Below are 10,291 nucleotides of genomic sequence, written 5' to 3'. Positions count from 1 at the left end.
AAAAAAAAAAAAAAAAAGGAAGCAAAAGCAATGTTGATTTTTTTGAGTCTGTTTTCTCTAATTGAGATCATTTTGATTTCCTTAAATTGGTTTACTAAACTTAACCTCAGGCGCAAATTCATTGATATAGACAATGGGTATTAGTGATCTCCATGTACTGGCCCCAAGACAGACCCCTCTGGCAATCCACGTGATATGTTCCATTCAGATTTACCGGGTGCCCCTGAATTCCAACTGCTAACTGTGAAAAGTCTTAATCAAGTCTCTTATAGCTGTGACAGTCCCTTTTACACAACTGCAAGAACCATGACCTAAAGACCTATGTGGCAACTGTAGGCTCAGTGGAATTGTGGAAAAGGTCCTTTATGCTTTTCCAACACTGCGTGTGCTTCTCTATGTTTTCCACACTCCCTTGAAGTGAGATTGGGTTCTGATGAATGGACTGTGAGCAGAAGTGATGTGTGTGCCTCCTCTACTTGCTCTTCCCTTGAAACTGAGATTGGAGCCATGTGTTCTAGAAGTATGTAATGGCTACCTGAAGGATCAAGGCTACCAGATCCACATTAGGCTTAACTCCAGTGAAAAATAAACCTTTGCTGCTTTAGGTGACTGGGATTTAGGATTTTCCTGTTAGGGTAACTAGCATTCCTTATTCTTTTTTTTTTTTTTGGCCCAGACTGGAGGAGTGCAGTGGTGCAAACTCAGCTCACTGCAACCTCCATCTCCTGGGTTCAAGTGATTCTCCTGCCTCAGCCTACCACGTAGCTGGGACTACAGGCCTGTGCCACCACACCTGGTTAGTTTTTTTTTGCATTTTTAGTAGAGATGGGGTTTTACCTTGCTCAACAGGCTGGTCTTGAACTCCTGATCTCAAGTGATCAACCTGCCTCGGCCTCCCAAAATGCAGGGATTACAGCTGTGTGTCACCGTGCCTGCCCAGCATTACTTATTCTAATAAGAGTCTAGCATGATACAGTATTCAAACTCACCAGGAGAAGGAAGGAACTAGCATTCATTATCTACTACAATTGAAAGTCTTACTCATTTGGTGCTCTGGATGACCTTGTGTGGGAGGTCCATCTTACAGACGTGGAAACTAAGGCTTGACAGGGGCCCAGTTAGTAAATGGTGAAGAGCTTTCAAGTTCAGGTCCAGCTCCAAAGTCTTTGATTACTCTTCTTACTAGCCCACTGCTTCTCCAACTTTAGTGTGCATTGGAATCATGCTGGTTAAAATGCAGATTCCTGCACACCACCCCCGTCCCCAGCCCAAGAATTTCTGATTCTGAGTCTGGGGCGGGGCCTGACAATATGCATTTTCAACAAATTCCCAGGGGAAGATGATGCCATTAGCCCATGGGCCACACCAGGAGAACCACTGCATCGAACCTCTCTGTTCCCCATATTGCAACAGGCACAGGTATTACTGAAATGCAATAAAAAGCCCAGTTAAGCCCGAGATAGAAGAATATCTCCTTTCCTCTTCTTCATTCCATGCCTCATCTCTCCCTTGAGGACATTTGCATGTACAAGCTTGACCCACTGGTCTAGAACTTTACAGTCCACCAGGATACCTACCAAACCACAGGTCCTTGGGAGGGAAGCTCTGTTCAACATGAAAACTAAACCAAACTAAACATTTTTTTCCAGTGGGTTTGCCAGAAATAGGAAAACCCTGGATTTAGAAGATGTGCTTCTCTTTGCCCTTTATCATCTCTAAGATAATTGGTTCTGTTTCCTCATCTACAGAATGGGATTCCCAGTAGCAGCCGCCTTGCAGGGTTGCATGGGGATTATTAGATGAAGTGCTGATGGGGAAACACTTTATCTACAGCAGCAGGCTTTAAAGTTATATATGGCATGTGTCAGGGACTTTCGCCCTAAGAGGTCTTTAAATGTAGATGGGTTGATTCTTCTTTCACTTCGCCAAATATCCTGGCTGGTTACAGTGGCTCATGCCTGTAATCCCAGCTCTTTAGGAGGCTGAGGCAGGCGGATCACTTGAGTCTAGGAGTTTGAGGCCAGCCTGACCAACAGGTCGAAACCCCATCTCTACTAAAAACACAAAAATTAGCCAGGTGTGGTGGCACATGCCTGTAGTCCCAGCTACTCGGAAGGCTGAGGCATGACAATCACTTGAACCCGGGGAGGTGGAGGTTGCAGTGAGCCAAGATTGTGCCACTGCACTCCAGCCTGGGCAACAAAGTGAGACTCCATCTCAAAACAAAACAAACAAAAAAATCAAAAAACGACAACAACAATAACAAACCACAGCGAATATCCTCAGAAACACAGCCTTTCTTTCTGCCATCTGCTTAGATTAACAACAAACAAGAACAATCATTACAGATTAGGGGAAAATCACCTGAGAACAAAAGGGGCTGTGAGTAACAAACAGCTCAGTCTTTGAAGCTTCCTCTTCATCTACCCTAAGAGGAGCCTCTTAAAATGTGACCATGCAGCCCAGAAGATTCCTCCATTCCCTGCTTAGTCTGCAGTTGAGTATAGCTGTGCTCTCCCCACCCCCTGCACCCAAAATTTGAAATGCTGCTGGAATAATCAGTTGTTTAAAACAGCTATGAAATATAAAACAAAGTAAGACTCACAACCTCCAAGAATGGCCCCTTTTTTTTCTTTTTTTTTTTTTAAAAAAAGAACCTGTGCAAGCTTAAACACTAAGATCGATTGTGTTCCCACTGGGTAAAAGGCAGCTCTTTGTCCACCACACTTACTATATCACTGAAAAATGTGTAGGCTGCCGGGGTAGCCGCAAGTCACAGATGCAGAGAACTAGCGGTGCTCCCCAAGATGTGGCTCTGCTCCTCAACATGCAGACCTGGGCTTGCAGGCTGGGCCTCCTCTCCTCCTGACACACAGGCATGCACATACACACACAGAGTCAAGGCTTAGAAACTCTGTCCTAGCAACAGGATGTCAAGAGTTCAGTCTTTGCTGCAGCTGTTAACAGCTAGAGGCTGGAGGGAGAGAGTAAGAGGCCGTGCACGTCCCTGCAAGGGCTCTGAGACATGTTCAATGGCTGTAGGGCCCTGTGATGGCTGTGACCCATGGCTCAATGCCAGAACCTCTACATGTGTGGTTTTAAAGTTTTCTTCTACCTCCTTCCAATGCATCTTGCCCAAATCTTGTTATCCAGACAGCTTTCTCACCTTCCGTTGTATTTTTTTTTTTTAAATAAGCCCCAGTGAACATGTGGTTTCTTTAACTGTCTATCAAACAGGTAGTGCTGTAGCCTAGGCTCATCTGAGCACCTTTCAGAAGATGTCAGCATTCCCGAAGGACTCTCAAAAAGGATTTTCTACTGTGTGCAGTGAGTTCATAAAAGATGTCAAATTATCTGAAAGCAGCTTAGCTCCTCTAAGAGTCCATACATTTGTGGTACAGATGCTGTAGGACTCAGTAAATACATTCAAGTCATGCTCACCCTGACCTGACTTGTTCCCAACACACAGTTTCAGTTTGGTGACTGGCGTCTTCCTTTGGTTTTATGGGAGGTCTCAGAATCCTCCCAGTTTATGGGAAGTCTCCCTGGCCTGAGCCACTCCCACCCAGGCTTTGTGGATCTGAAGATGAGCGAATACCAGGGCCCTGTTTCCATTTCTCTCCTGTGCTCTCTAAGCTGTGCCCCACTCCCTGCTCCTCCACAGCTGAGATGAGGATGATGAGGAGGAGGAGGAGGAGGAGGAGGATGATGGCGATGATAATGGCACACAACTGCAAGGGCTAGGCCTACAAGCATGGCCTCCAAAACTTCACTCCGGTCTATTTTCCTTCCTTTTTTCTTTGCAGTGGTAATTCACAGTGACACGTATCCAGGGACACTGAGTAAGTCCAAGTTGAATTGAACTCATAGAGCCTTTGATTGTTATTCCTATTTTTAGAAAGTGTTTCTGCAGCAGAAGAAATTACCTAGCCTGGGGAGATGCCAGCTCACACTCAGCATTAGTCCTTAGATTCCTGGGGAGACACTATTTGGCACTTTGGAGCTAGGTGTCGGTGTGTCAGACTCACCGCACCAATTTTCCCCAACCATAAACACTACTTAAACTACATTTAGAAGTCGAGATTACTGTATTTTATTGGCTGTGCTACAAGCATAAAAAATGGATTTCAATTTTCTCTCTTGAATACTGTATCATGATTTAAAGCAGCACATAATCCTTGGTACATATTATTTCATATTCTGCTTGTAGCAACAATGGTGTAGACTACTTAGGAGTATAAAATACAGATTGAGGATACTTTTTCTATCTAGCATATTATAAAATTCTAAATAAGGCAGAGTAACATACTAGGCTTCATGGAGATGATCAGACTATTATCTCACTATCTCATTCAGTATGCCCCACTTGCCAGCTTTTTAAGTCATCGTAATGATAAAGTAGTGAGGAGGAGAGAAAAGAGGACGAGTTTTGGTCATTTACGAAGGAGAAAACTACATCTGATCTACCACGTGGGGCTTAGTGCCAGTTTCCATGCCTTAAGTGTAGATTCAAGTTATCAGCGTCACTAGGTGCTTTAACCTTAAACCCTCCTGATTCCCAGGCTGTGGGTGTTAAGGAAAAGAAAGCAGGGCAGCTACTTCACCAGCTTCATCCAACTTAATGTGTTCTTTAGGAGTCACTTATAGACATTGTGCAGCAACCTAACTGAATTCCTAAAACAAAGACCTGGAACAAGTGTTCATTTTTAGGAATATGGCATATTGATTAAAGATCAATCCGCACAAATGAGCAAAGTCACGCACCTCATAACAACCTTTTGGTTAATGGACTGCATATGGGACTGTGGTCCCAAAATAATATAATACTGTACTTTTATTTTACCTTTTCTATGTTTAGATGCACAAATACCATGTGTTACAATTGCTACAGTATTCAGTACTGTAACATAGCATACAGGTTTGTAGTTGAGGAGCAATAGGCTCTACCATCTAGCCTAGGAGTGTAGTACACTCTACCATCTAGGTTTGTGTGAATACACTTCATGATGGCCACACAATGACAAAAGTGCCTGACACATTTCTCAGAATGTAATCCCATCATTAAGCAACGTATAGTTACATTCAAACTAATTTGAATTCTACAGATGCTAATTTTAAATTGCTACTGATAGACACATACACGTGTTCACATTTACATTTACAACACACCTACTATTCCTGTCTCATTGTCTCCTCGGCATGTGCAGTGCACGAACAAAGACTTCATGAATATACTATAAACAGAATAAACTACACCATCCAGGTCCAAGATTTAAAATAGGTGGCCCAGGACTGAGATGGAGTCATTGCGCCGAATTCAGTCTACAAATATACATTTTTGCCTATCTCATTTAAAAAGGGGTCTCATTCTGATGCTCAGGTTGGAGTGCAGTGGCACAATTATAGCTCACTGCAGCCTCGACCTCCTGGGCTCAAGGGATCCTCCTACCTTAGCCTCCCAAGTAGCTGAGACTACAGGTGGATGCCACCATGCCCAGTTAATTTTTAAGAATTTGTTTTGTTATCATGGGGTCTATGCTGGTCTCAGACTCCTGGGCTCAAGTGATCCTTCCACTTTGGCCTCCCAAAGTGCTGGGATTATAGGTGTGAGCCACTGTGCCAGTCCTATAAAGTCTAAAAAAATTGAAATTGTCATTTTAAAAATCCAGATTCTTTTCTCAGAAGAGCTAACAAACTAGTCTTTCATTTTTGCAAAACAACATGGGGTTGAAACTGAACAGTGATGGCCTCTTGATGCAAGGGTGGACTTTTCATCTTGCCCCTGTTCCCAACACTCCCTCTTCATCTCCTCACTGTCTGCTTCACTTCTGTGCAATATCTCTCTGTCTCCACATGCATTTGTGGTCATGGTCCCTTCTCTAGGTAAACCCGCTTGACACTTCTCCAAGTGTTATGGATTGAATTCTGTCTTCCTAAAACTTCTAGGTTGAAATCCTAATCCCAGCACCTCATAAGGTCTTTACAGGGATAATCGTGTTAAAATGAGGTCTTCAGGGTGGGGTGGTAGACCCTAATCCAGCATAACTGGTGTCCTTATAGAAAGGGGAAATCTGAACACAGAGATACACACACAGGGAGAGCATCATGCAGAGATGAAGGCAGAGATTGAGGTGATGCATCTACAGGCCAAGGAAGGCCAAAGATTCCCAGCAAACACAAGAGGCCGGCAGAGATGCCTGGAACAGAGCCTCCCTCACAGCCCTCAGAAGGAACCAACTCTGTTGACACCTGGATCTCAGACTTCCAGCCTCTAGAACTCTGAGACAATGCATTTCTGTTGTGTGTGCCACTTGATTTGTGGGACTCTGTTATGGCAGCCCCAGCAAATGAATACACCAAGTAGCTTAAATGAAGTCAGTGTCTTCCTTTGATCATTGGGAATAATCATAGGTAAGTGGTCTGCATTATTGGCTATGTCTAGCTTAGGAAAAGGACATCACAAGGAGAAATGTTCTTTCCCAAACCAAGTGGCCAGGCTTCCAAGAGCTTCTACATAGAGATGCATCCAACTAGAAGCAGGGGGTCTGCCTGCTCCAGCTCAGTTGATGAAAAAATTCTGGTCAACTCTGACTGCCAAAAAAAAAAAAAAAAAAAAAAAGCCCATAGTTCATTCCTGAGTAGGAGGGTGATATTTTAAGGGTAAAGGGATATTTTAGAGGAAGGAGTATGTCAGGGAGGTAGACGGCCCCAATCCTCATTTACTCCTGCGCTCACTTTAGATGATAAACTCCTGTGTGTATGGTGAGGCACTTTCCATTTTCTTTTTCTTTTGCAGGCTTTTTCATCGGTCCAAACAACCAAGAGGGTATGGGTGGGACAGAGGACCTCAGTTGGAGGGGACTGGGCCAGTCGATCCTCTGCTGGGTCTGAAGAGCTAGCTGTTCCCTAGGTGAGGTCCCAAGTAGACTGGCTGTTGATTGACCACAAATAGGTCATGTTTTGGAGTCTTAATCTCCTTCCTTTAAACATGAGTAGCCCTATCAATTTACTGAATGACTCACTTTTTATAGGATGTTTCAGAATCAAAAGCACAGCTTGTTAGGCATCAGGTTTCTCTTTAGTTCCAGAACACCCCATAACTAGTGATTCGAAGCTCCAACCTCTGGGGGTTTCACTTCACCAATCAGTCAGTGCCACAGGCTGGAACGTGAGGAAGTGCCAGAGCATGCTGGCTCTGGCTGATCATGATGTCGCCCTGAAAGGGCACCCTAACTATGAACTTTGAGAAGCATGGCTCCATGTCTAATTTTTTTAATACTGATATTTTGGGATAGTATGTTCAATTATATTTCAAATAAACAAAATGGGGTCATGAGGGAACATTACTCTTGTGGGAATAAAAAGCTTGACAAATGAAAAGAACTAGAAGTAGATGTGATGGCTAAGATCCCATAGTCAGGGCACCTCCTAGGGTTCAGGATGTGGAATCCCAAGAGGAGATGTAGAGAGAACGCAGAATGGTTTCTCATGGGGCAGGGTAGGTGGGGCGAGGGATTGCCCTGAGGTCTCTGTGTGTCCACTGGAGGTGAAAAGTGTTACTCACATAGCACTGAGAAGTGACCCTCAAACCAGGGGACTCTAAGAGAACTTCATCAATATGAATCTAATCACATGTCCTCATATGTACCATTTCTTTATGTATAAGACACAGGTACTACTGCAGTGATACACCATGCACAGTACAATCCAGGCACAAATAACCATGTTAAAAAGGATGACATGAAATGAATGTAAACTGAAGCTCTACTATTTTCACCTGGCACCCCAGTGGATGGCATCATTCACCACTCCTTGGTCCTCTGTGCCATCCCAAAGTTCAAAGTCTGTATACATATGGAGGAGGAGCCACATGAACCCTGCTGACCAACCTTCATGTCCCTAGGGTAGTCCATACGTTTCCAATGGCAGTTAATTGAAATAGTTATTTCTTTAAAAATCCAGATGACTTGCTGACTGAGACTTAGGAGAGTCTGCCCAACAGCCTCAACAAGTAAACGTTTTTGGAAGCACAGGGATTATTCTTAGAATGCTGCACATTGTGGTCTTTTTTTTTTTCTTCTTATGTTACTGGAACTTTCAGGCTAAAATTATGTTTTCTATCTTGCTGACTCCATGAGGACCACAGACTTGGCCACATGCTTTTCAAAGAGCCTAACATTTCCAGTACATTAATAGCCAGAGAATGCTGTGGCCTTGTAGCTTCAGAAATGTCAACTCTACAGCACACGTCTGCATTCCTTTAGTTGCTTTTTGTGATCATAAAGCACATGTTTTACACATAGTAATCAGATGACCTAGTCTAATGCCCTCAGGGCAAATGACTAGGAAATGAAAGAATCAGAGCTAGAACCCAAACTCCTGACTCCAGAGTAGCTCGCTCTCTACCACAGTCACTTTTTGGTTCTCAGATTTCCCCTTCATTCTTCCCTGGCTTCAGGATGAATGGGTGGCTGGAAGCACAGAGCTGAGCTCTCAATTCTAAAGGGAATAGTCCCTAAAACTCTTTGGGTCTGCATTAATGGCTGTGCTACCTCAAAAATGGCCTTGAGGTAGAGATATGACCTATCTGCCATATGGAAACATGTGCTAAGCTCTGTACAACTTTGCCAATTTGCTAGACATTCCTGACAGTCTGTCCTTTAGGGACAGTCCCTGCAATCTGGCTAGAGCTTCCAAAGGTCTTACCACAAAGAAAGAAACTCCCTAGTTGAAAGAGTGAAGGACAAAGTGGGTTCAGAGGAAGGACACAGGTCATCTCAATTGCTTGAATATGCTGCCTTCTCTACTTTGTCTTTCTGTCCCTAGTTGACGTGTCTTCTCCTGCTGATAAGGTTTGGTTCTGTGTCCCCACCCAAATCTCACCTTGAATTTAATCCCCATAATCCCCACATGTCAAGGGCAGGACCAGGTGGAGGTAACTGAATCTTGGGGGCAGTTTCCCTCATGCTGTTCTTGTGATAATGAGTGGGTCTCATGAGATCTGATGGTTTTATAACTGTCTGGCATTTCCCCTGCTTGCACTCATTCTCTCTCCTGCCGCCCTGTGAAGAGGTGCCTTCTGCCATGATTGTAAGTTTCCTGAGACCTCCCCAGCCATGCAGAACTGTGAGTCAATTAAACCTCTTTTCTTTATAAATTACCCAGTCTCAGGTATTTCTTCATAGCAGTGAACTGAATAATACACCTGCTATCGGCCATAATGAAAGAGGGCTGGGAAAGAAGTATACTATGGTAAACCTTCAGTGGATGTCACAAATTCCAAGCAGTATTTAAGCATCCTTTTTAGGGGAAGAGTTGGGAAAGGGCTGATTTACCAGAATAAGATTTCAGATACAGAGAACCTCTTTCAGGACATGGATGGTTTATGTCTCTTCCCACCTCTGGGTTTTGCAGCTGCCTTTGCTAGCCAGTCATGGTGGTGGCTTGTGGATATGTATTCAGGCAGGACAGGCAGGGGTTGTCTCTCTTTTTAGGAGTATGCTCTCAGACAATGGTGCCCTTTTTTACTGTGCTAGTCTAAACCAGGTGCAAGACCCCACAGTGAAAAAGCAGGTGGCCAGGCTCACAGGCCGACTTCCTCTGCTTCCCATCTCTCTCTCACACTTGCCAAAGAAGAAGTCACTCAGGCAGCCAGATGCTCTGGCATCTCACTCCCACCTGCAGATAAATTTTCATTTGCCCCTCACATACCTGGGACTCTGCTTGTACTGTAGCAGAGCTGGAGGAATGGGAAGTGAGGGGAAGGAGCTATGATAAAAGATCTGCTCCTTCTCTTTTTTCTAATTCCCTAGAGGATAATGTGTAAACTTGAACAAGTTGGGTAAGGAGTAGCCCAGAACCCTACCCACCCACCCCAACCAATCTCAGAACTGACATATGGTTCTATGTAACGTGAGAGAGATCAGGGAGGCCAGGATCATTATCTTCAAGTATGCTAAAGCATGCCGTGTTACAGGGGATGAAGGTGCAGAAAACACAGAATAAGACCAATGGATGGGAGTGACAGGGACAGATTTCAGTTCAATATTGGAAAAATGCCTAACAATAAGGCTCTCCAGCAATGGGACAGGCTCTCTAGAGAGCTGCAACTATCACTGAGGTATTAAAAGAGAAGGCCGTGTTACTCCAATCAATGAGAGAAAGTATGTATGTGTTTGTGGCAGGTGGTTAGATGTTTCCATTCTATGACGCTAAAGACCGCATAATACTCTGTCCAATCATCCATCAGTGTTGACCGTTTTACAAAGCCCTGTAGCATTACAACATCCTC

The 10,291-nt window shown here is 44.0% G+C and overlaps 1 protein-coding gene across 1 annotated transcript in view; it reads right to left on the bottom strand.

Annotated features, from left to right (window-relative positions):
• Positions 1 to 10,291, bottom strand: part of PHACTR1 (phosphatase and actin regulator 1) — a 552,716-nt gene that overhangs the window by 9,689 nt on the left and 532,736 nt on the right. The window lies entirely within an intron of this gene.

The sequence above is a fragment of the Mandrillus leucophaeus genome, unplaced genomic scaffold (genome assembly GCF_000951045.1).
Source record: "Mandrillus leucophaeus isolate KB7577 unplaced genomic scaffold, Mleu.le_1.0 Scaffold36, whole genome shotgun sequence".
NCBI classification, from domain to species: Eukaryota; Metazoa; Chordata; class Mammalia; order Primates; family Cercopithecidae; genus Mandrillus; species Mandrillus leucophaeus.
This window is presented reverse-complemented; position numbering and strand designations above follow the sequence as displayed.